Source organism: Peromyscus californicus, unplaced genomic scaffold, assembly GCF_007827085.1.
Source record: "Peromyscus californicus insignis strain IS unplaced genomic scaffold, ASM782708v3 Scaffold_10__1_contigs__length_136768540, whole genome shotgun sequence".
NCBI lineage: Eukaryota > Metazoa > Chordata > Mammalia > Rodentia > Cricetidae > Peromyscus > Peromyscus californicus.
In genome coordinates this window covers 93,195,254-93,218,217 of record NW_026294391.1, presented here as the reverse complement: position 1 = coordinate 93,218,217, position 22,964 = coordinate 93,195,254, and the positions used below count along the sequence as shown (strand labels likewise).

The window sequence follows — 22,964 nt, the reverse complement described above, 5'->3', positions numbered from 1 at the left end:
GAACGTCCAGTTGCACACTGGGAACATAAAGCATGATCTAAACACTCTTCATCTGTGTCAACTTTACAGATTTTATTTTGTTTGAATTATCTTGCTACTACTTCAGCTCTTTGTCAAGTTTTATACAGTACAAACAAAAATTATCTTCTTGACATGGTTAATCCAACTTCAAACCAAGTGCTTCAAAGCATGCTTTTGAAAACAGTGGAGAAAGGGGAGGCATTCACAAGGAAGCCTTACTGTTAATGTATTTTTTCCCAAGTGGGAGGTATCTTGTACTCTTCCATAAACGTAGAAAGAGAGAATCCTATTATGTCATGTTTGTAAAGAATACCAATTTACTAAGTCAGGTCCTCTTCTGAGACAGCTTTCTACAAAGGACACTATTAAAGGATCGCTGCTTCAATCTGCCTATGATGTCATTATTTCCAAGATCTTAACAGACTATTTTGTTTGGGATGGCTGTAGGCTCCATTTCAAGTATTATACAAAAGCACTATTATTCTCTAGGAGCCCAATCAAAAAAACTATTTAGTCTTAAGTTTAACTGTTGTTTTTCACTTCTACAACAGAAACTTTCAAGTGAATGGCGCTTTAGATCTACCACAGGCCATCTGTCTCACTTTCAGATACTGGCCCTTAGCATTGTGGAAAAACAGCTAACACTAGTGTACAAACAGCCACAATTTATATCTGTTCATAACCTGACTGCATAGCTACTCCATTTCTTACAAAGAATTCAAATTTTTTTGTGGCTGCTATGCATTTTTGAGCCAGCTCTTGGGAGTTATTGCTGACATATGCTCTGTAATTGCAATTGGAATGCATTTATTATAAAAATATTTTATTTTACTATGACCAAGAGTCGTTAACAGCCTATTTTAAAACCACCAGGATACATTGCATTTGCTTTTTTTTTGTCTTTTCCTCTCTCCTGTCAGTCTCATACACAAGTATGAGGGCATGTGTACATGGGTGATTAATGAATACACATAGCTCCTTACTGACTTGCCTCTTGACAGAGAACCTTTCTGCAAAGCATTTTAAAAGGAAAATAGCTGTTATGATGCAGGGCAACTATAGATGAAATGATTAGAAATGTTCAGCTACTCTTGTTGTTCTCTCATTTTTCCAACATGCATTCTCCTGATATGCAGTACCAGACTAAACTCTCAGGAGATTAGAAAAAAACCCCATCAACTTGTTCAGATCTAAAAATCAAGAGAAAAGAACAGTAATCAACTATGTACTAGCTAACATGGTCAAAATTCACCCTATGACATATAAGTTGAATTGGATACAGCCAAAAATGCCAATTGTGCCCATGTATTACAGGTACTGTATACCAAGTATGTGAAGGATGAAAAGCCAGAAATTCTGGTCCTACAACTTGCAAGACCACTTATTAAGTCATAAGCAAATAAAATAAATATATTAAACAGATATCATGAGAGACATATACAGAAATAAATAAATGTTTATATACTTTCAAAACTGATGTAATTATTTACTTGCATATTTTCTTCTCAACAAAACAAATATATTGTCTGCCTTTCAACCAAAAGCCCAGCCTAGCAAATGCACAGTCATAACCAAATGAAAGCCCCCAAATTAGCAGCAATATAAGCTTATTACCAGACATTGGCGATCACACCAACATTATTTAATATTCTTTACATATGAAATTAGAGGATACACCACAAGACTGGAATAGAGCCTAAAGGAAATGTCCAGGGTAAACTATAATGTTTCTGGTATATTGATACAGATACAGAAAATAGAATAGAACAATGTTCAAGAAACTGTGATAACAGTTAAAATAATCATTTAACACAAGGACATATGAAAGAATACGGATTTTAAGATTGCAGAGCCATAGTAGGCGTGCAGCAGAATTCTAGTAAAACATGAGTGTATCATGTGGAAGTTCTTTGGTGGGGGAGGTTCTATATAAAAATAATTAGTGCTGTAGATCAAGGATTAAAATTTTAATGACTGCCTTTAGACTTCAAGGTATTAAATAAGCATAGATTTAAAGTCTCCTTAGATAATTATATCAATATAGAACTATGTTTTGTGTACGAAAATGAGATGAGATTGCTGCCTTTGTTGGAATGATGTATACAATGAATTGTTCTTTGGTGGTAGGAAGAGAGATTCAAGAATTACACTTGCTGGCTTTTCTTCTATACTCCCTTGTACCCTCAACACACACTTCCAAGATGGCTATGTATGTATTCAAGCACAGACTTCAGTGGGAAACAAACCACATCTTGGTAATTAGCCTAGGCTGACATCAAACCCACTCTATTAGCAAATGAATGTACCTAGTTCAAAAATTCATGATTGACAATGTGAAAAAATATAGTAGGTGATTTATAAGCAGTCTCCTTCTTCCCCACCACCAAAAAAAAGAAAGAAAGAAAAAAAGAAAAAGAAAGAAGTCACGTTGCTTTCCATAAGGCTACAATCTTATTATTAAAATAGTATTATATATTACTTTGCATTTCTATAGCAACTTGTATCTGAATATTCCTAGATATGTTTCAGACATTAATTTCTATAATGTTATGTCAAAGAGGTATTTTATAGAAAAGATAATGAGCCAAATATGAGTCTCTAAGATAATCTGGGATCACACTGCTGCTCACAGACTAAATGAACAAGGTATAGCCTATCCATTAACCATAGGCAGCTACATAGACCTAACTTAGGATTTCTATGATCTTGTCTCAAACTGCATGGAGCCATTGTGCGTGCATTCCCTCTCAATAGATCATAACCTCCATGAGGGTAAGAGGCCCTCTCTCATAAGTGCATGCTTTCATATTATCTGGTACTGTGTATTGTTCCCAACAAGCATTGTATTGGAGATGATTAAATGGAGCACTAAACATTCTAGACATTGGTTTCAACTTTGAGTAGGTTTTTACAATGTTACATAAGTCTACATTACTACTTATAGCAAGTCTGAGCCAAGAAAGGCATGCTTGCAAATACTAGCACTAGTCTAACTGCAAAGCAGATGGGCTTCATTTAGAAGGCAGCTAGCATCTGGTTAACAATATCTCATTTTTAAAATATATAAGTTTGTATTTTCTAAAATAGCTTCCATGCTCTGCTCTGGTTTGGGTCTCAGATCAACACAGTGAAGAAGGCATTACCATCTCTATGTCCTCCATGAAGAATGTACAGAGTATAGGTTAAGTGATAAAAGAAGCTAAAACACCAAGTCTAGGATACCTTAAATTCCTAAACTCTTGCCAGTTCTCTTTCAACAGTACAACACAAAAATATGACATATATCCAAGTAAACAGAAAGATGCACACACTTCTCATATACACACTTTAACTTCTTGAAATAGCAAGAGAACATGTATAGCCCTTTCATAACAACTCATTTCAAGCTGGTACTTACTGATTTCATTTGCTTCTCCCATCCAAAGGCCCAAGGCTATTCGGTTTATTGATAGAACTCCAAAAGGTTTTGTTGACTGCTTGTACCAGTTCTTAGACGGCCTTGTTTTGGAGCTTGCCCCTTCTGGGAGCACTCACCAAGAGAACTCTGCTATCAGAGACAGGGGTGTGCTGTTTCAGAGAGCCTCGCCAGGGAGATACCATTACAGTGGATAATGGAGGGAAGCCATGTGTAAGATCAGTTGATCAGGAGGAGCCGAGCTACTTGTTAGGCAGGAGATTTGCAAAAGCAGCCGGACAAGCAAGGGAGGCACTAGCTCTTTTTACAGCCGTCTAGTTTCAATCTGAGATTATGCAAGAGATAGCTCACAGATGACATACATACAAGCACACTCACACAGAAAACATTCGTGTTCTCTTTCATTCACACACACAAATGAGGTCAGCTGTACAGTAGGCCTGTCCCCTGCTAACGTTCTTATGAGAGACTTCCATTGTTTTCAGCAGGAACCTGGCATTGAGGCCAAGAAATCAGCAGATTATAGTTACAGATTTCAGTGTCAGGCTGTAAAAAAGGAAATCAGTAGGTATACCTCCAGCATCTGGACCTTATAGTCTGCATATATTACAAGGGACAAATAGTTCTTTTCCAAATGACTTCTTAAGCCTCTAGATATATGCAGCACCATACTGTATTATTTATTATATATGCTGCATGAGCTAATGCCAAGAAAGTGCTAATGACTGTCTGGTTTGTATTTATATTTACAGACTAATGCATCATTACAGGCTTCAGCTTTTCATTGCCAGTACCAATATACCTAATATAAAGAAAGAAGCATGAAGTACAAAGGCAGAGATATTTTTAAGCATGAAAGAACAGAAATAATTACACTAAAAGATACCTCAAAGGAATAGGTGGGGAAAATAAAAAGAAAGCAGAATCCAGTAATAAAACATTTCCGGGTTCTCAAATAGAAAATGTAATATCCTTGGAAACATTCAGATGGAACAAATTAGATGCAGACTAATAGCCTTAGGGAGCAGGGTGTGGTGAGCCAATGTATTGCGTTTCCAGCGTTCTAGCTGCTCCCTCTTACTATGCATGGATTATAATTATTCACCACAGTGAAACATCAACACATTTTCTTAAATTTGAGCTCAGAATTTCAATTGCTGAATTTCCTAGGGCTTTTTGCATAGCATTGAGATGCCTGGATGCTGCTTGTCAACTTGTGACTCACAGCTCATTATCTTAGCTCCCAGTCGTGTTCCTAGTTTCCCTGTACCCAGAATGGCTCTGCATAAGGTAGATGGCCATGCATGTCTGAAGAGAACTACATGAGGGTAGTTGAGATCTGCTATTACTTCTAAACCAAGAACTTAGATCAACTTAGCGCAATTTATATTTCAGCCAAAAGCAATTTCCAGTCAGATCTGGGGGTTAAAGAGTTTGAGCTAGCAGAAAATATAGCAACTCTTCCCTCTAGCTTTTGCCTTTTAATCCAAGTTTAAATATCCACAATTTAAAAAGGCTAAACCATTTCAGAATCTTATTTGAGAGATACTAGGAAATATGAAATAATGTCTTAAAAAAAGGTTCCAACTGGAGAGATGATTCAGTAGTTAAGCACACTTGCTATTCTTTTAGAGAACTGGGGTTCAGTGTTCAGTATTCATATGATGGTTCACAACTATCTATAGTTCCAGTACCAGGGGATCTAGAAGGCAAAATATAGATACAAATAAAATAGAATCAAATAAATCTAAAATGAAAGTATTTTTAAACAAAAGTTTCCCTAAATTACTGGAAGAAGAATGAGAGGTTACAAGACTTACTCTTCGTTTATCCCACTTTAAAAATAATAATAATAAAAAAACCCCATCTACTTGGCCACAGCCCTGCTTAGAAACTCCTCATCTTTGTTGCCCTCCCCCAAACTACCACCCACAGTGACAAGTGTTTTACTTTGAAAAAATAAGGCCAAGTCTGGCATAGTGGTACGCTCATATAATCCCCACACTTGAGAAGCAGGAGTAACAAGAGTACAAGATCAGCCAACACTACATGAGAGCCTGTCTCAACAAGACGAAACAACACAAACAAACAAAACTGTCCAATGGTTTCAGAAATCATCATAAGCCACACAAACTAACTGCTTAGAAACAAAGAGCCTAACCTGAATGGTAACTTCACAATTCATTGTGTTGTGCTCTCTACAGCCTTCCCACAGCTAACGTAGGCTCTTCAATGGCAAGTTGTCGGATGAAACAAGGCCCTTGGTCTCTGTGCTCTCTGTCTCTCTACTACTTTATCATAGAAACAACTGTCCACTTACAGAAGATATGACTTGTGATTGGTTCCTGCTAAAGCAGATCCTTACTGCAGCACACAATCAGCCGTTTCTCCAGTGTTCATACACATACAAAGAGGAGACTGCTACATGATTTTCTATGGCCCTGACAAGCCCAGGCCCAGCATTCATCTCAAAGGAAAAAGGAAGTAGTATTTGGTGAGGAAAGCTGCAGATGGAACAGAAACAGAGTTTAGTGGGAAGAACCGTAGTCAACAGCCTGAGAGGGAACCACTGAGGAGTTTCCAAATTAGTCCTGTGCAATATCAACTATGGCTTGGAACATATCATGACAAATGTACTGGGGATAAGGAGAGGGAATCTGGTGCTTCATAATAAATACACACAGCTCTGTGAAATGATGTTCATCTTAGAATAGCCTGACTCCTTTGAAAGTGAACTTAGCAACTTCTCTATAGCATATCATGCAAAATTTTGACAAAGAACCACTATGGCCTTGAGCAGATCACCGGGCGGCAGTGTGCACGCCTTTAATCCCAGCACTCGGGAGGCAGAGGCAGGTGGATCTCTGTGAGTTTGAGGCCAGCCTGGTCTACAAAGTGAGATCCAGGACAAGGCACCAAAACTGCACAGAGAAACCTTGTCTTGAAAAACAAAACAAAACAAAACAAAAACAACAAAAAAGAATCTATAAGTTATACAGATGCACACAGGGAAAGAAAGTATCTTAAACCATTGCCTTTAACAGGAAAACACACCAGTTAGTGCTTTATTTTTGTTACTCTGAGGTTGACTTTCATTTCCAGAAAACTTGAGACAAAGACTTACTACCCTTTGAGGAGCTAAATATTACGACTTTACTATTAAGGACATCTAATCAACTCATCTGTGTACACTCTCATTTATTTAACAAATCTTTATCAGTACTGTGTTCCAGGTATCATGCTAGGTGATAAGCATAAATAAATAAGTATGTAGCCCTGAGTGAAGTTGGAAGTCTCAAACAGTGGCTGCATATTATCCTTAAACACATACTGAATGGATAGACAACAATATAACTACCAAGAAAATGATAGTATACAAATATTAGATACTGGTTTTAAAAACCACAGTCTGCACTTACATCCCCATCCATGCCACCAACCTTCCCATGTCTATGGTATGCCATTGGGTATAGGGAGAATACAGAGATGGACCAAGACCAGTTCTTGTCTTCAAGGAAGGTAGACAGTAGAAACACAATGTGATAAAATCCAGGTAGGCATAAGATGCTTCAGACGGAAGGATAAAATAGAAAGCATATTTAATGTTCCCAAAGGAGTCAAGAGGATGAATAGTATATGACGACTGTGTAAGAGTTCACCAGAATTTGAACAGTAGGAATCAACATGTTATCATAAGATAGTATTCAATAATATAGTCTAACAAATGACTACTCTGAGTACATTAGCTTATTTTTTTCCTGGCCTTGGGTACTTGTTTCTACTGAGCTGAAGGATGTTGGTGCTGCATGAGGAAGAAGAGATGTCAAAATTGTGTAGAAAGCAGTATTTCTAAGTCTAAGAGTCAGGTCCCTGGTTCCAGATGAGCTACAAATGAAGAAACCAGTAGAGTCTGACACAAACATTTTAGTACTGAATATATATATATATATATATATATATATATATATATATATATATATATATGAGTAGAGCAGACATCTTGGAAAATGTTATTAGTAACACAATACTTGGAAAAATAAACTATTCCTTTGTGTTGCTTTTAAAATCTGAGTTATGACATCTTGTGTGGCTTTCATTGGGAGGTAGTTCTTTTTAGTTAGTAGATCATTTTATAAGCCTGAAAAACATTATCTATAAGGAGAGAAAACAGATGATTGCAGCTCTACATTCAGATTATTCTACAATGCTTAGGCAATCATTAAATATTCACAAATCTATTCACTCACTCAGCATTTCCACCATGTCTGTTCTATGCCCAGCTACACAGAGGAAACTCAGGAAGGAAAGGGGAAAATGGTTAGCTAAAACTGCCTAGGTGAGCAAGGAACAGCATGGTCCCTTGAAGACTTCAAAGGACAGTCATGACAGCTTAGTTCAAAGATGAAAACAGGTTGGTATTGAAAGAGAGAGGGGAGGCTGAAGAAAGAAGCTTTACAGAGGAAGTATATTTGAATTGAATTAGGGAGAGCAAGCAATCAGATCATAGGAAAGACATGTTTCAGGCACAAAGAAGAGTATATGTTAATATCAAAAGAAGATCAGAGAAAGACAGGGAAACATAATGTGGAGAGAAATTAAGGAAGGTCTCATATGCCATCCTATTTGGTTTGGTCTCTTTCAAGTAATGGAATAGCACGATTAGCTTTCATTTTAGGACGAATACACAGGCTACAATGTGGCAGATATCTAATTGAAGAAAGGATATTCTCATTTCCAGATAGTAAAAATGGAGTCACTTTTGAAGTACGATATTATAATGATGAGTCAGGGGATAAGAAACACAGGTAATACAGACAAAGGAAGGGAGGAGACGAGATTCAAAGAGAGATGAGCAACTATTTTGGAAATTGACCAACAATAGTTAGGATACTGGGCCTGATGGAATACAAATATTAAATATTGTTTTAAAAAGAAATCATAGCCTTTTTAATATCTCCATGCCACCAACATCCTGATGTCCAAATGGAATCTGATTAGATATATATTACTATCCAAGGAGGTACAAAAGGACATTGGCGGCCTTTTTGTTTTATAGCCATGAGGTTGTGTTGTCGATTCTCATCAGAACTGTGTTTCAATTTTTAGATTTGTGAAATTAGAATAATCAACCAGCTTAGACAGTGGGAAATAAAATACTGAATTTGGTATGATGATAACACACACGAATACACTAGATTACACTAGCATTCCTCTGCATAGCAGTCACTGGTCTATCAGCAATAACTGTACTCTTAAGAATAACAAATTGTTCTCAAGTTTTTGGCCAGTAGGACATCACTTTTAAAGAGCTTTAAAAAAATGCATCTAAATTTGCATATAGGCTCTTCCAAGAAAGACAAAAATTCTGGAAAGACACAAACAGCTCTCAAATGCACAGCGATAGGAGGACAAAAACAGTGAAACATTGGAAATCTCAGTAAGCGTGAATCTAGAAATATCTATGGAGAAGCAAGACCAATAAATGTTTAAGCATCTTGCTCTTGAAATCACAAGTAAGAACAAGTTGAAGTAACTGTAATTCATGGTAGAAAAAAGATATCTTTAGCTATATGTCTTCTCAGTAAAGATAACATTAAAGCATTGGTTTTGGTTTGTGGAATTATTCTGAGAACAACTGGACATATGGACTCAAGATTTTTTTTTTTTGGTTTTTTGAGACAGAGTTTCTCTGTGTAGTTTTGGTGCCTGTCCTGGATCTCACTCTATAGACCAGGCTGGTCTCGAACTCACAGAGATCAACCTGGCTCTGCCTCCCAAGTGCTGGGATTAAAGGTGTGTGCCATCACCGCCTAGCTTGGACTCAAGATTTTATCTTGGAGACCATCAATATGAAGAAATTTGTAACTTCCCAGAAAGTGTATAGAGTAAAAGAAAAAAAGAAGACCTCTGAGAAGCATCAATGTTGAGTATCTGGAAGAGGAAGAGGAACCAGGGATCACAGAGAAAAGTCAGAGAGGTGAATGGTGTGAGGCCATAGAAATCAAGACAAAGAATGCTTCAAGTTAAATGTATTGATCATGATACAAAGTTACAGACAGGTCAGAAATGTTCCTTTCTGTCCTCTAGCTTTTCTCCAGAGTCGATCTAGCTTGCTGTCTTGTTATTTTCACATTAGAAGCAAAATGCTCAAGTGCTACCACAGGTCTATGGATACATTTAGACATATTTTGAGAATTCTAACACTCTACAGTTTGTTGCAACTGGAACAACATGAAAGAAACCACATATTATACCTCAGGAAGTATTCTTCTTGGTGGTAGATATTACCAATGTAGCTATTAATACTCTGTCCTGTTCTGAAGAATAGTATAATGAAGCCACACTGATTGCAGTCTTGCATTATGCTGGGTATTGTGTAAGATACACAGTGGGTTTCAGCTAACAGATAAACCATAGCTCACATTTAGATATTTTTTTCCATATGAAGGAGGAATAGTTTCTGTTTAAGTAGTTCCCATTTGGTAACTCTAGCTCCATACTACTTTTTCATGTGAAAATGCAACTATCTTCTGGCCTGGAGCCAGCTCAGCCTACACTGCTGGTAGTGATCTGTACATTGCTTGGCTCCTCTGCAGCTCCTTCTTTATATGGAAAGGAGGGCTACCTCATCAGAAGTGTGTGATGGTTCAGTATTCTACATGTGGACTGTGCTTCAAAATAATCAAAGATACCCTACTAATATACTGTTTACCATTACTGCTGTATAATTCACAAGTTATAAATACAATTAACATCATTTTCCTGAGATCTTATCATATCCTAGGTATTCTGCTAAAAGTTAATCATATACAAGTTCACATAACTTGTATCTATGGGGTTTTAGTGTTATTTCTATCTCAAAAATGAAAAATTGACATTCAGAACATTAAGTCTCTTGTCCAAGGCCATAGATTTGGTAAACTAAAGATAAAGACTTTACAACCTCCTCTCTGTGTGACTCTGAAGCCTATGTTCTGGTTTTTATTTTGTGTTCTCTTTTGCATGTACTGGAGGATCAACCCAGGGATTCATGAATACTAAGCAAGCATCCTACCACTGAGTTATGTCTCAAGTCCGTATGTTCTTGTTTATACCTCCTTACCCACATAAAGCTTCAAATGGTTTGGTTATTCTCAGCTAATCACTCACTTTGCTTGGTCATGAATGTCCTTACAGTTTCAAAGTAAGTAAACTGTGCTTCCACTGTGGTATTTGAGACCAAACCTTAGAAAAGAGAAAAACTTCTATGCACAAAGGAGACATTCAACATTAGAGTCATGAGCAGAAGTGTGCTGACTAGCAGCCCTACCGCATTATGGGGTTTCTTCTACGTTTCCTGGTCACTTTCCGTAACAGCATATGAAGGTACCATCATTGAGGGCTTGACAGATTTCTAGGAAGCTTTATCAATGTATCATATGTACGTGAATGAGAAACACTGATGAATTGGCATGATAAACATATCCTAGTGGTACAGGAATTGAGGAAACTAAAGGGTAGTCATGCTTGTTCAATTGTCTCCTTGAGTAGGCATAACACTGACAGCTGGCTTTTGGCTAAATGCAAATAAAAGATTCAAAGTATGTCAGGTAAGCCCTCCCTGTGAACATCAGTCTGACTGCAAAGGCTTTGGCTCCACACCATTTTTCTGCTGTCTGGGAGCTCGCTCTCTCTCTTTGATGGTGCCTCTCAAAGGCAGTAGAGAGATAATAATAGGATTTATCACCTGTACGTTTACTATTGGGCAGACATTGAACTATTTCCTTAAAGTATGTCATTTCATCCTCATAAGAAATCCATTTTACAGATAGAGACACTGAGTCTTAGGAGGGGAGTTAGTACTCAATCTAGGTTACACAGCTAGAAAGTGGCTAAACAAGGATTCAAATGTTTGTCTTACTGACTCCCAAGTTGGTGCTCCAAATGCCTTTATCATAATAGAGAAACAGATTATAAAGATTTTGAGGCATAAACTATCATGTAAGCTCTGGAGAGTCAATCTTGTCACTTAGTAATTCTCATTAGATTGATGTGAATTCAGACTGGTGCATAGTTTTCCTTCTAAAACTTCAGCTCACCCCATAAATTGTATAAATTGCCCATGGGGAGTTTCTGGTACCAACAATAAACTATCAAATATAAAATTGCCAGACTGTTTCTCAAAAGCTGTCTCCAAAAGGAGGTGGTGGCTTAATCTTAAGTACAATGTTCTCATTAAGGTTTGTAGTTCTTTCTCTACCTTAGGCCCAGTGACACAGGACTCTGTTACACAATCTTCTGGAAAGATGACACAGCCCAGTGTTGAGCAAGAGGTCTATGAGAAAGTTTACTTTGGCAAGTGGCTTCCTTGAAACCTTTCTGCAGTTCCCAACCAGTTCTGGACCTTCAAGTCCTTTGCAGTCTGAAGACCACTAGATGGTACAATAAAGATGCCTCTGATGCCAAGCTTCGAGACTGCTCTTTTTATAACTGTTTCATGGACTTCATCTTTTCCCACACAAAAGAAAAAATAACTCAAAGGCACAGTATGTATCTTTCACCCATTTGAATCTCTCTCTGGGCCTGACACCATGTAGATCCTCTGATCTGGTATGTCATAAGAATTCTAAGATGAGGAAGATGGAGAGACTAGATCTGTAAAGACAACATGCTACTGCCTACCTTCTCCTTTCAGTTCCTTAATTGGGGCACAGTAGTTCCTCTAGGCCTAGCCTCCTGCCAGTAGAAATTTTTAAAAAGTACCATGATGGAGTTACTGCTATCAAAGACATTTTCAACCTAATGATGGAATTAGAGGGTACAATGATATTCCTGAATGAAGGCACTTCTTCATGGCCTGCCAAAGAGACAGTATTTTACACTCATTCGTGTTCTACACCACATCATGTGGTGATACAGACATTGTTTCCCACTCACTTGTGCTCCAGAAGGACTCAGGTGGAGAAAGCCATGCACTAGAAAGGTTGCTTTTGTGTTTGTAAATCTCTAGATCCAAGTTCATGTTTGGTTCACTCCTGGGCTTGTGCTTCTTCTGACTCATTTGTAGGAAAATCTGCAGTCTGTCTGGAGTGCAAGGAACTTCCATCAGCTTATCTTTACCTACGCCTACAGAGAAATCTCCTCTGGGGACTTGTTAGTAACAGCTGTTGAAATTTCAGTAGGGTCTGCATATGTGTGTGCACACTCACAGTAGAGATGGATTTTACCATCCAGCTAGCTCATTAACCTTTTCTCTCCCTTTCTTCCTTTCTTTAATGAAGCAGAGGTTGGGTTTATTATAAGGCATTTTTACCATACATTTTAAGCACAGGGCTAATAAAAAGAGGGGTGCTCAGGGAAAGAGTAAGGCCTACACCTGAGTGTGGGTATGGGCTTCAAAAGAGAAAATCATCTCTTCGCCTTTATTGAATGTCATGTTCTGGGTTAACAGAGTATCAATGTGTGGGGGTAGATAAGAGACGCCTAAGTGCAGCAGATCTTCCCTTTCCGTGTATATAATCAGCAGGCAATTTTATATCATAAACGTAAAACCATAGATGTGCTATTATTCATGGCATAGCCTTAAGGCAACAGATTCTTCTCTTACCCTCCACCGAGGAGAGAAATGAGATAACAAGTTAAGGCATGAACTACTAGGAAACAATCACACCATACAAAGCTCCCACTGCCACATGGGATTAGTTAATGCCCTCTTAGAGTATACATCATTGAGAAAGTGTGCAACTACAAAAATGTCAGTTTGTGAACACATATAAGACTTTTAGAAAAATATATATGGAGTTACCGGTGAGTGTAGCAATGTGGATAGATTTAAGTCAATGTGCTTATCTTGGAGAGGGAGCATAGGTCAGTACCAATACGAAGATGTATGTTGTCAATGTACCCATGTAAGAAGTTGAAGGCAAGAGGGTAGTTTACAGAAGAGTATATGACTTCTCAGGCACATGGGTCAATATGAGTAAGTGTTCAATCAATGTAAGTGAGAATGTGTTAGGATGAATACATGAATGAGTATGTCAGTAATTGTCTGTCAGGTGTGGTGTTCGCAACCACTTGTGTGAGTGTATGTATGTGCCTATGCGAATTGACTACTGCAAAATAAATTATTTATGCCATTGTGATACATACCAGTAAACTGCATATTAGTGACTATAAACATAGTACATGTCACTACATGCACACTGGTATAAATGCATGTAATAATGTGAGTGAGGACATATCCATGAGACTAGTAGAGTAGGGATGTATACAAATATCAGTGTGTGGTAAGTATAATAGTGTTTGTGTTAAAATGTGTGATGGTATGAATTGGGATTGTTATGTAAGAGGGTATACATGTAAGAACATAAGGGAGGGTTATTATGTGCCCATAAGAATGAATGGGAATGTATAATTTGGAGTATGTGGTTCTGAAAGTGAGAGTGGAGACTTGAAAATATATGAGTGTAAGTATGTGAGCATGGCTATGCATTAAGTGTGGCTGTATTTATGAATTTTGTATGAGTAATGAATGAGAATATGTACGTACTATTGTGTGTCCATGTGAACATATTTGTACATAAATGACTGTGTAAAAGGAAAAGTGACAGACAGCATCAAGTGAAAATGGCTTGTGTTTGTGAAAATGAATGTGTCTGAAGGTACAGAGTTAGATGACTAGATGTCAGTGCGAAAAGAGAGTGCAAGGGTGTCAATGTGTGTGTAAATATCTGCCTCCATGCCTAAGGATGATTCTCTACGAATATGACGAGTGAAGGAGGACGGCTTTAGTTCTGTGCATGTGAGTAAAAGTATAACTATCAGCAAAATTGTGCGGGAGTGTGTACTAGTTCACAAATATACAAGGGTAAGTGGGAGAGATATTGTTTCTATTGCTATCATCTATACGCATGAATTATATGAGTATGTGTGTACACCTCTGTGTCACTGAGTTGTGTGTGACTGGGAGGAAAAATGATAATATCAGTGCAAACCTGCCAGACCTTATGAAACTGATGTGTTGTATATGTCTGTGACTATGAAAAGAAGTTTGAGTTGAGCAAGGGGAAAGCTAGGGGATGCCTGGGCACAGAGTGTTTCATTATATAGATGTGTTAGTGGGTAAGGGTGATTATGTCCTCTATAATGTAAGTAGATATGAAAGTGTGTGAAAATGTTAAGAAGAGTACAAAGGCATGAGTGGGTGACAGCATTTGAGCGGGGTATAAAGTGTATGTGTATGATAACGAAAATATATGTGAGAATGAGGAGGTGAGAATGATAAGTGAGGGTGAGCCTGGGTGAATACTGAATAACACTGAAGGCTAGGAAACTCTTCAGGAAATGTCTGTCCTCTCCAAGTGGCAGTGTTGTTTTAGTTCTAGACACATTACTGAGCCCCTCCAAACCGCTATATTGACACTGATAAAAATAACTAACTTGAACTAATATCACTTGTACATTCAGAAACAAGCATGAACTAGTTGAGAAAACACCTATTTTGCAGTGTTAATGTTATAACAAATGGTACCATCTAATTAAAGTGCCAAGCTCAGAGTTGGTAACAGTAGGTAATATATAAAATTTATTATTGTAGCCATCACAGAAAACCCAGGAGAGATCCCCAGGCACACTTCTTATTTTCGTCCGTTCTAGTTACCTTCTGTCAGTCAGAGTCTATAGAGGATCTCAGACCAGACCATCTCCAGAAAGGTGAATACATCAGTATCAGGAAGGCTGTAATTTCATACCTCCAATTCGGCAGCCGAAACTCTGCTGCTTCCCTTTCATGAGAAGGCATCACACAAACACCTGCTGCTGAGATGCAGTTTTGCCATCTTCTGGGCCCAAGGCTCAGAATGAAAGAGAATTGGGTTGCATATTCTTTATCTTGTTGAAATTCTTCGGGTGGGAGTGTTGACTTGTGCCATGGGGGAGACGCCGAGGCAGCTGACAAAGAGGCAGACAGTGAACCAGACAGACTCAGGGACAGCAAGTCATAAATAGGCAGCAAGCAAGGCTGCAGGGTACAGTATAGAAGGGCAGACAGAAAAGGCACCAGAGGAAGCTCCTGTGACTGCCTGAGAGGCAGACAGAGAGAAGGGCAGATGCCAGGCAGGCACAGAGGAAGGGAGACAGGCCCACTGGGCAAAGCTGCTGGGAAACCATTGGTCACTTGTAAAGACCTGTAAGACTGAAGGCCTGCCCTTGACAATCTAGTTTATCTGATCAGGGAAATGCTCCAGAAACTCTTCAAGAATGACTTACGACGAGAGAAAAGCATGCATGCTACAGACTCATGCTGGAGAGCTGGGGGAGGGAGTCTGCCTTTGCCACCTTGTTAGGTGGGAAGGTAGAGAGAAGGTTCCACAAGATTTTAGCTGAGGCTGCCAGTCCCAGAAGCAAGGAAGAGTGGGTTAGGAATACATTTGAATATGAAGACAAAATTAAGATTATGGGGCAGTGGAAAGCACAGAAACTGATTGGAGGATTTGTGACATGTGGCTGAAATGCCACTTAGATATCAGAAAAGAAGAAAAAGAAAAGACAGCTTGATGGGAAGCATTTTCTGTGTTACGCTGATGCTCTGAGATGGTGCTTGACATTTGCAAAGGACTTGGCAATGACTCTTATGTTGTTTCTCCTCCCCACCTCAAAATGTAGGTCAAGGCTGTCATTTCAATATTCGAGATAGAGGAACCAAGAGACAAAGGACAGCTATAAGAGACTGAACACCCCAGAAAGTAGGGTTATTCCCAAGGCCTAACTGGTGGGACCTGAGCTCAGAGGAGAAGGCAATATTTATCTGGATTTCAAATATCCCTAACTCCATACCCTGAAATCCTTTACTCCCCTCACACAGCCACCACTGCAGGATGTCAACACAGGTAAGTGTTGCTCATGAGAGGGGGCTAGGTTGGCTTCAGCTCTGACTCAGTGCTGTGTACACCGGCTGCCACAAGATGCAAGGATCCAGTTGGCTGCTCTTTCTTTGGGGAGCCTGTCGAGAAAAGCATTGTCGGGGAGATGGAATCCTTTCTACACCTGCTACTATTTCCTTATCCTATGTTACACACACACACACACACACACACACACACACACACACACATACACACACACATACACACACACACACGAGTGGGATATTTCAGAAAATCATTAAAGAAGACTAGTTAATCAGGGAGGTAAGATGTGTAAAAATGTAATTTTATGTAGGATTTTGGAAAGCGTACTGAAGTGGGAGTTAAGAGATGGGAGTATAGATTAATAATCAATGCTTGCCGTCTCACCACTCTGGACCTACCCACTTGTTCTCTGCTTCCTTAGTCATTTTGGACAAGTGTTAGGAGGGCTACGTCAAAGAAGATGCATGTGCAGAATCTACACAACTTTCAGAATTACGAGTGAATTTGCGTACTTAGCAGAGATGGCACAGTGCGGTGGACGGTAGTCCACAGAGATAATGCCCACTGAGAATATCTGAGCTGCCTAGCAAACTCCCACTACTATTCAGTTCTTTCATCCCTCAATTCCGAGTTTCTACCTCCATCTCAACTCCTTTGGTCACTGACCTCTTTCTTTGGGTAGGAATCTGGAGGGAGAGTCTCTTAGGCAAGAACGCTCTGCTCTTGAGTTTCTTTTTGCCTCACACCTGTGGAGGTTCTAAACCTCTGACCTTAATTGAACCTTCCAGGCTGTCTTAACCAAAGAAATTTTTTCCCATGGCTTTTGCCAGATTTCCCAAGGTGGATACATCCTATTTGATTTATTTTGATGACAATTTACCTTGTTTGCCTCACAGAGGTTTCTATATCTAACTGTGATAGAAACGGGATCTCTCTCTTTACCCCTCTCTCATGTCCTCCCTCATCATGCTGGAGATGGAATCCAGAACCATGGTGACTTGCATGCTAGGCAGTCACTCTACTATCCAGCTATACCTTCTGCCAGAGACAGGGTCCCATTAACCCCTTGGCCTTCTGCATTTTCCCACAATCACTTGAGCCTCCCCAGAGAAAGGCTGATTTTCCCTTTGTAGAACTCCAAGCTCTACACCCTCTATGTACTTCTCCCCAGTACCCCACCCCCACAACTGTATTGACCCTGTAAGGAAAGTAGCAACTACATGCTAATTCAAATAGAGCATGACCCAGGCTATCACCTAGTTATTAGAGGACAACAAAATACAGAGTTCTAGCCCAAAGAAATAGATCGATGGATATTTAAAGAGAAAGCAAAATTGAGGTCTTTGGAAGCCAAGGAAAGTCCCATGATCTCCAATTCTACCTCTTTTTTATTAAATATTTTTATTTTATAATTAATTTAATTTTACATATCAGCCACGGATTCCCCTGTCCTCCCTCCTCCCACCCCTCAGCCTTCCCCCCCAATCCAATTCTACCTCTTAAGCAAAAAGGACAGTGCCATCCGCTGGACCTGCCTCTTCCTCTGGTATAGATTCTAGACCACAATTGTCCACTAGCATCCATGTGTATTTCCCACAAGCATACCCTTAGTAACTTTCACTGCATCACTGAGTGATGCCACCTCCTCCCTCTCTGCAGGAGCTCACTTTGCAAGAAGATGAGGTGAGGTGGAGAGATAAGAGCTGTCAGAACTCCTGAAGGGACAAGGCCTGAAGAGGGTCAGATGTGGCCCATTCCTAATTATTACTGGGGAAACAGCATCTGATTGTATTGATGGGAAAGAATGCTAGAGACTGTGTGTGTGTGTGTGTGTGTGTGTGTGTGTGTGTGTGTGTGTGTGCACCAGCCTGCACTAACCAAAAATCCTCATGTTTCTAAGTTTTCGTTCACTGTACTTCAGTTTTCCCGCATACCCTCACTTGGAATACCAAACAGTAACTTCATGGTAGTTTGCCTTGAACACACCAGTTGTGTAGCTTGAGCCAGTGCAGAAGCAACTGGCAGGTCACCAGGTGGTGACTCCTCTTGCCTCCTGGGGGTGTATTTTGAGTATAGCATATTTTGTATATGAGCAAAAGCTGGGTAATGTATATCTGTGCGATACCTTGCACTCTGTTATGTGTGTGTGTGTATACATGAGGTGTTATACCAATACTATGCTGTATTGTGTTTTGTGTGCAGTGCAGTGTCTATATCACATCATGTATGTTTATCTTGTCAGTATGCTATTGTAAATGCACTATATTTCTGTAATGTGTTACATATGATTGCATCTCTACCATGCATGCTACATGCACATGCATATGCCAAGTGTCTAATTGGTAGTGTGCAGCATGTATGTCTATGCCATGTTGTAAATTTGTACTGAGTGGTGAGTGTTGTGTAGCTGTAGTTTACTGTGCAGTTATACAGCCTTTGCTTTCTACCTGTAGCTCAGCATCTTGTTGGAAACCAGGGAGGTATGGATGCATACATCTTATACATACCTAACTTCTCTTTCCTTGCTGCATTTCAGCTTTTTTTGTCCCCCTCCCCTGAGAATCTCTGTCTGAGGACTAAAACTATCACCTTGGGATGGAGATCAAAGGAAGTTGTGACAATTGTGCTCTCTTCCCCAGAACCATTCATGGCCAATGTCTTATGCAGCGTTAAAGATTTCTGGGGAAAGCTCCTGGATCCTTCTTCAGGCCCAAAGAAGATAAAGCACAAGGGAGAAGAGAATGATGCCCCTCTCTCTAAACTTGCTCACGCTAGAGAAGAAGGCTCTGAAGGAAGCGCACCTCCCTGAGTTTCTCCTTCAGTGTTGATTGAAGGAGTGTGCCTTTGCTTGCCAGGCTTGTAAGAGCTGGCCTCCAGGCTGGATCATGGGATAGCAATGGGAAGCTGAGAAAATGTATCTTGAGTATCGTCGCTAGGGGGCGATATTGTGCTGTCAGAGACAGTGGTCTGTTTGGGGTGCAGAATTCTAAAGAATGCACAGGGCTCTCTGATAGAGAGGAGAGAAAAGAAGCTGCCCTCTGCCAAGCCGGCCCCCTTCTTTTATTTATCTTTTTCTTCACCACAATGTCTTTCTGTTTTGGGACTTCGTTAGGGAGTTACAATAGTCGTGAGTCTCAGTGCTCCTCCCTATGATCTGTCTATGAAGACTACCACACAGAGCTTTTCTGGGGCTTAGTTATAGGTAACCCAGAAAATACAGAATTGGACTTCTCCTTTCCCGAATGTTCCGCATTCACATGAAATAAAAGTGAAGTCATGTGGCTAAAAGATGAAATGTATGGATATCTCTTTTGCACTGGCTTTCCCTTAACTGGGGAGCACATAAAATGGAAAATGATATAGACAGGCTATTTTCTTTTGTTGCAGGAGGGCTGTACTTTAGTGGCTATCTTTACAACCAAGTATAAAAGGGCCCCATTGCCTAATGTTCCCGCCAGGTTAGAGAACACCTAGTCTAACTCCATCATTTGAAGGTCAAGGAAACAGGCACCAAGTACCACATGCATTCATCAAAGAACACCTGATTTCTGATTTCCAAGGTTTATGCTATCACAGCTTCTATCCTGCCCACCGTACAAAAAAAAAATCTTTTCTCTAGATCCACCCCCCTTCTACCTCACAGAAAACCTTGTCTCCCCCTCAGCTCTGGGAGCGTCTGGACCAACCACCTCATGATCCAGCCTTTCTGTGAAAACATGTTTGAGATGACTCTTCCCCACCAGTAAATTGTTAATTTCTTCTCAGGCTTCAGGGCCCACTTCCCCTGTTTGCTTCCCACCCCAGCCGCATCTGTAGCTGCACCGTTTTACCCCCTCGTTGCATCCCCTGGGTGCAGCACAGATTGTCCCAACGTGCAGATAATTGACCGAATGTGCAAATCAGACACGGATCTATTGCATTGATTAACATTTCCAATTAAACTCCCGGTTAGGCTGTGTGTATTAGTGACTCAAGTAATCACAAGTAAATGCATGTTACCTCCCTGTGTTGCAGAGCGCGGTAGGCAGCGCCACATTTCTGGGAAGAAATGGGAACACATTGACCTGGAGGTTCATTTAGTTCTCTGGCACTGCTAAATCAGATTGTAAATGTATGGCTGTTGGTTGATCTGAAGCTCGGGCTTCACACCTGAAATGGAGGACTTGGGTCCTTCATGTCGCTCCAGTTACTTTTCTGCCCCCTGCTGGCAAAGCTATTTAGTGCGGATTGGGCCTGGAAAGTCTACCCTGGCCCTGCAAAGAGGGAACTGCCTAGCTTCTGTGAGGTGTGGGTGTGGATGTGGGTGGGGTGGGGTGGGGTAGGGTGGGGGTGGGGGGTTCTGCTAAGGCTTAATCTGTGAGCCACACTTACCTTCCAGGGTAAAGGTTTTCTGCTGTTCTTGGTGGACACAAGGTCCCAGCCCCCACCCCCACCCCCACGGCTCTCTTTTTTTGTCTCAAACCTTGGCCTAATTCACCCACATCGAAGCAGTCAGATTTCAGTCTCAGATTATAGCTCCCTTGCTCTCCTTACAAGCCTTCACCCCTGTCCCTTCCCTTTATCCAAAAGGAAAGAGCTGGGGTTTGTGTGTGTGTGTCGGGGGGAACTGCTGCTCAGCAAGTTTCTTCTCCTTCTTTTGGTTAGAGTTACTGGTTCCTAAAAACAGGCTATGCAGTTGGGAATGCTATTGATTCTGTAAACAGCTAGAAGCCCCCTAAAATCCTTGATTGAGTCACTAGTGACTTGACTATCAAAACTTTTCTGTTACCATGTCACCAGGGAAACCAGGACTCTTGAGCTCCTAGCAAGATACTGGTCTTTCTTCATCCTCTACAGCTCTCTCCTACCTCCTCCATTAGCTCCTGCCTATTCTGTCTGATGTCTAGATCTGATTTCTTCTGTATTAGTCATCCTTTTTGACCTGCTGCTCAGTCTTGGCTTCACAATAGCAGACTCTCTGCCAGTAACCCCCTTCCATCCTGCAGTCCCTTCCCATTTCTCCCATCTATCAGATCTATGACCCAGTCTTCTCCAAACCCAGAGTAAACTTGACTGCTCTGTACACCACTTCCACCTTTGAACAGGAAGAAAAAAAAAAGCCACAACCTGTAGGAATGATCAGCTAGTTCAAATGTTCATGGGGTGTTGTGGCCGTTGCTTATACTCTTATCACGTTTACTTGTCTGTTGGGAAACTTAAAGAAGGTGTCTCTTCACATCCTGAGGTTTCTGGATTCTGGATTACCAGCAGTCAGCTTTAACCCAGCATACCTCCCAGACACTTTTCTGTTGTGTATTACATGGACACAGAGGAATATGGCATTTGGATCCAGAAAAAGAGGTCCCAGCCTATTAATCATCCATTACCTCCATGACCACCGTGAGCCCCTTTACCCAGAGGTGCCCCTGATTGGAAGCTCAAGTGCCAAATCACACATCCTGCCCAATTACGACTTTACAAATGGCCCAGTGAAAACCACACTGACCTTTTATACCTGGCTCATCCCAGAACAGGGCCACAGTGCTGTCACCAACAGGAATGGACCTCCTTCTGTTCCAGTACCTCAGACAACCATACAGTTGGCCTGGATTTGAGTCTGCAAAACCACGGGGTTGGGGGAGGAGCAGAACTAACATGGCCAAAGGCTTCCCTGGTGAAAGCCATTTTTTCAAAAAATAGTACTGCAACCACCCCCATCATGCTTCCCAAAGCCAAGTCACTCACCCTTCTGTCCTTTGCTTCTACCACCCATACAGCCCAGAAACCTCAAGTCTATAATCTGGAACTGGATTCTGGAAGGTGGGGCCAAAAAACAAACAAACAAACAAAACCCAATGGAGCCCCTGGTTCCCTCCTTGGGAGAACCACCTATACCTCCCAAGCCCTCACCCTGCCCTCAACCACCACCTAAGGAAAGCGAAAGCCTACCAGAGCCTGAATCTAAAATGTTCTCTTCACCCAGAAGTATGCCAGTCATCATGCCAGGTCACAAACTGAGGGCAGTGTCTCCTGGGAGCCAAAGGGACTGGGAAGGAAGGACGCAGTAAACCCAATGACCCAACTCCCCAGACAAAGACAGGGGCCAACAGGGAGACTCCAGGCTTTTCTAAGGACCTTATTTAATCCATTCAGTCCCCACGGAAGAAGAAGGAAAAAAAAAAAAAAAAGAGTTCTCCTGTCATTACCATCCCCCCGTGTGAAAAGGGGAGGGGGATAAAGAAAAAAATTTTAAAAGAAAGGAGGGCTCCTTTTTAAGAAAATTGGTACTTTGCTGTTTCAGTTGGGTCCTGATGCAGACTTGGCCAGACTGCGGCCACACCCCCTCCCCTTCTCTAGAGGGCTGCTGTCAACACTGTGGCTGGGGGTGGGGGGAGATGGTAGGAGACTTCCAGTCTGACATAGCTTTCAGGGCGGATTTTGCCCCAGGCGGCCCAAGCCCCAGTAAGCTAGTCCTGGATTTGGCCAAAGGAAGCCCAGGTCCTTCAGGACTAGCCCGGACACACCCACTCATCTGCCTAGGCAAACCCCATCAAGCGCTGTGCGCTGGGTCCCATGGCTTGGGCAAGGGAGCCACGTAGGAGAGTCAAAGCTGGGGCGCAGCAGGAGCAGGAGGGGGGGACACAGGAAGGAACATCTGCCCA

General features: G+C 40.8%; 1 protein-coding gene across 12 annotated transcripts in view; it reads right to left on the bottom strand.

The window, feature by feature from the left end:
- Positions 1–22,964, bottom strand: part of Pak3 (p21 (RAC1) activated kinase 3) — a 277,699-nt gene that overhangs the window by 92,589 nt on the left and 162,146 nt on the right. Inside the window, exons 2-4 of one of the 12 annotated variants that reach the window (XM_052737424.1) lie at positions 22,252–22,348; positions 22,048–22,115; positions 21,809–21,919 (exon numbers count right to left, since the gene is read on the bottom strand). The exons of 7 other annotated variants lie outside the window; for them this stretch is intronic. The gene's annotated coding sequence lies outside the window, so the exon portion shown is untranslated. Of the gene's footprint in view, positions 1–3,418; positions 3,444–21,808; positions 21,920–22,047; positions 22,116–22,251; positions 22,349–22,964 lie in introns of those variants that run through there. 4 more of the 12 variants (XM_052737432.1, XM_052737437.1, XM_052737415.1 and 1 more) reach the window with 4 other exon arrangements.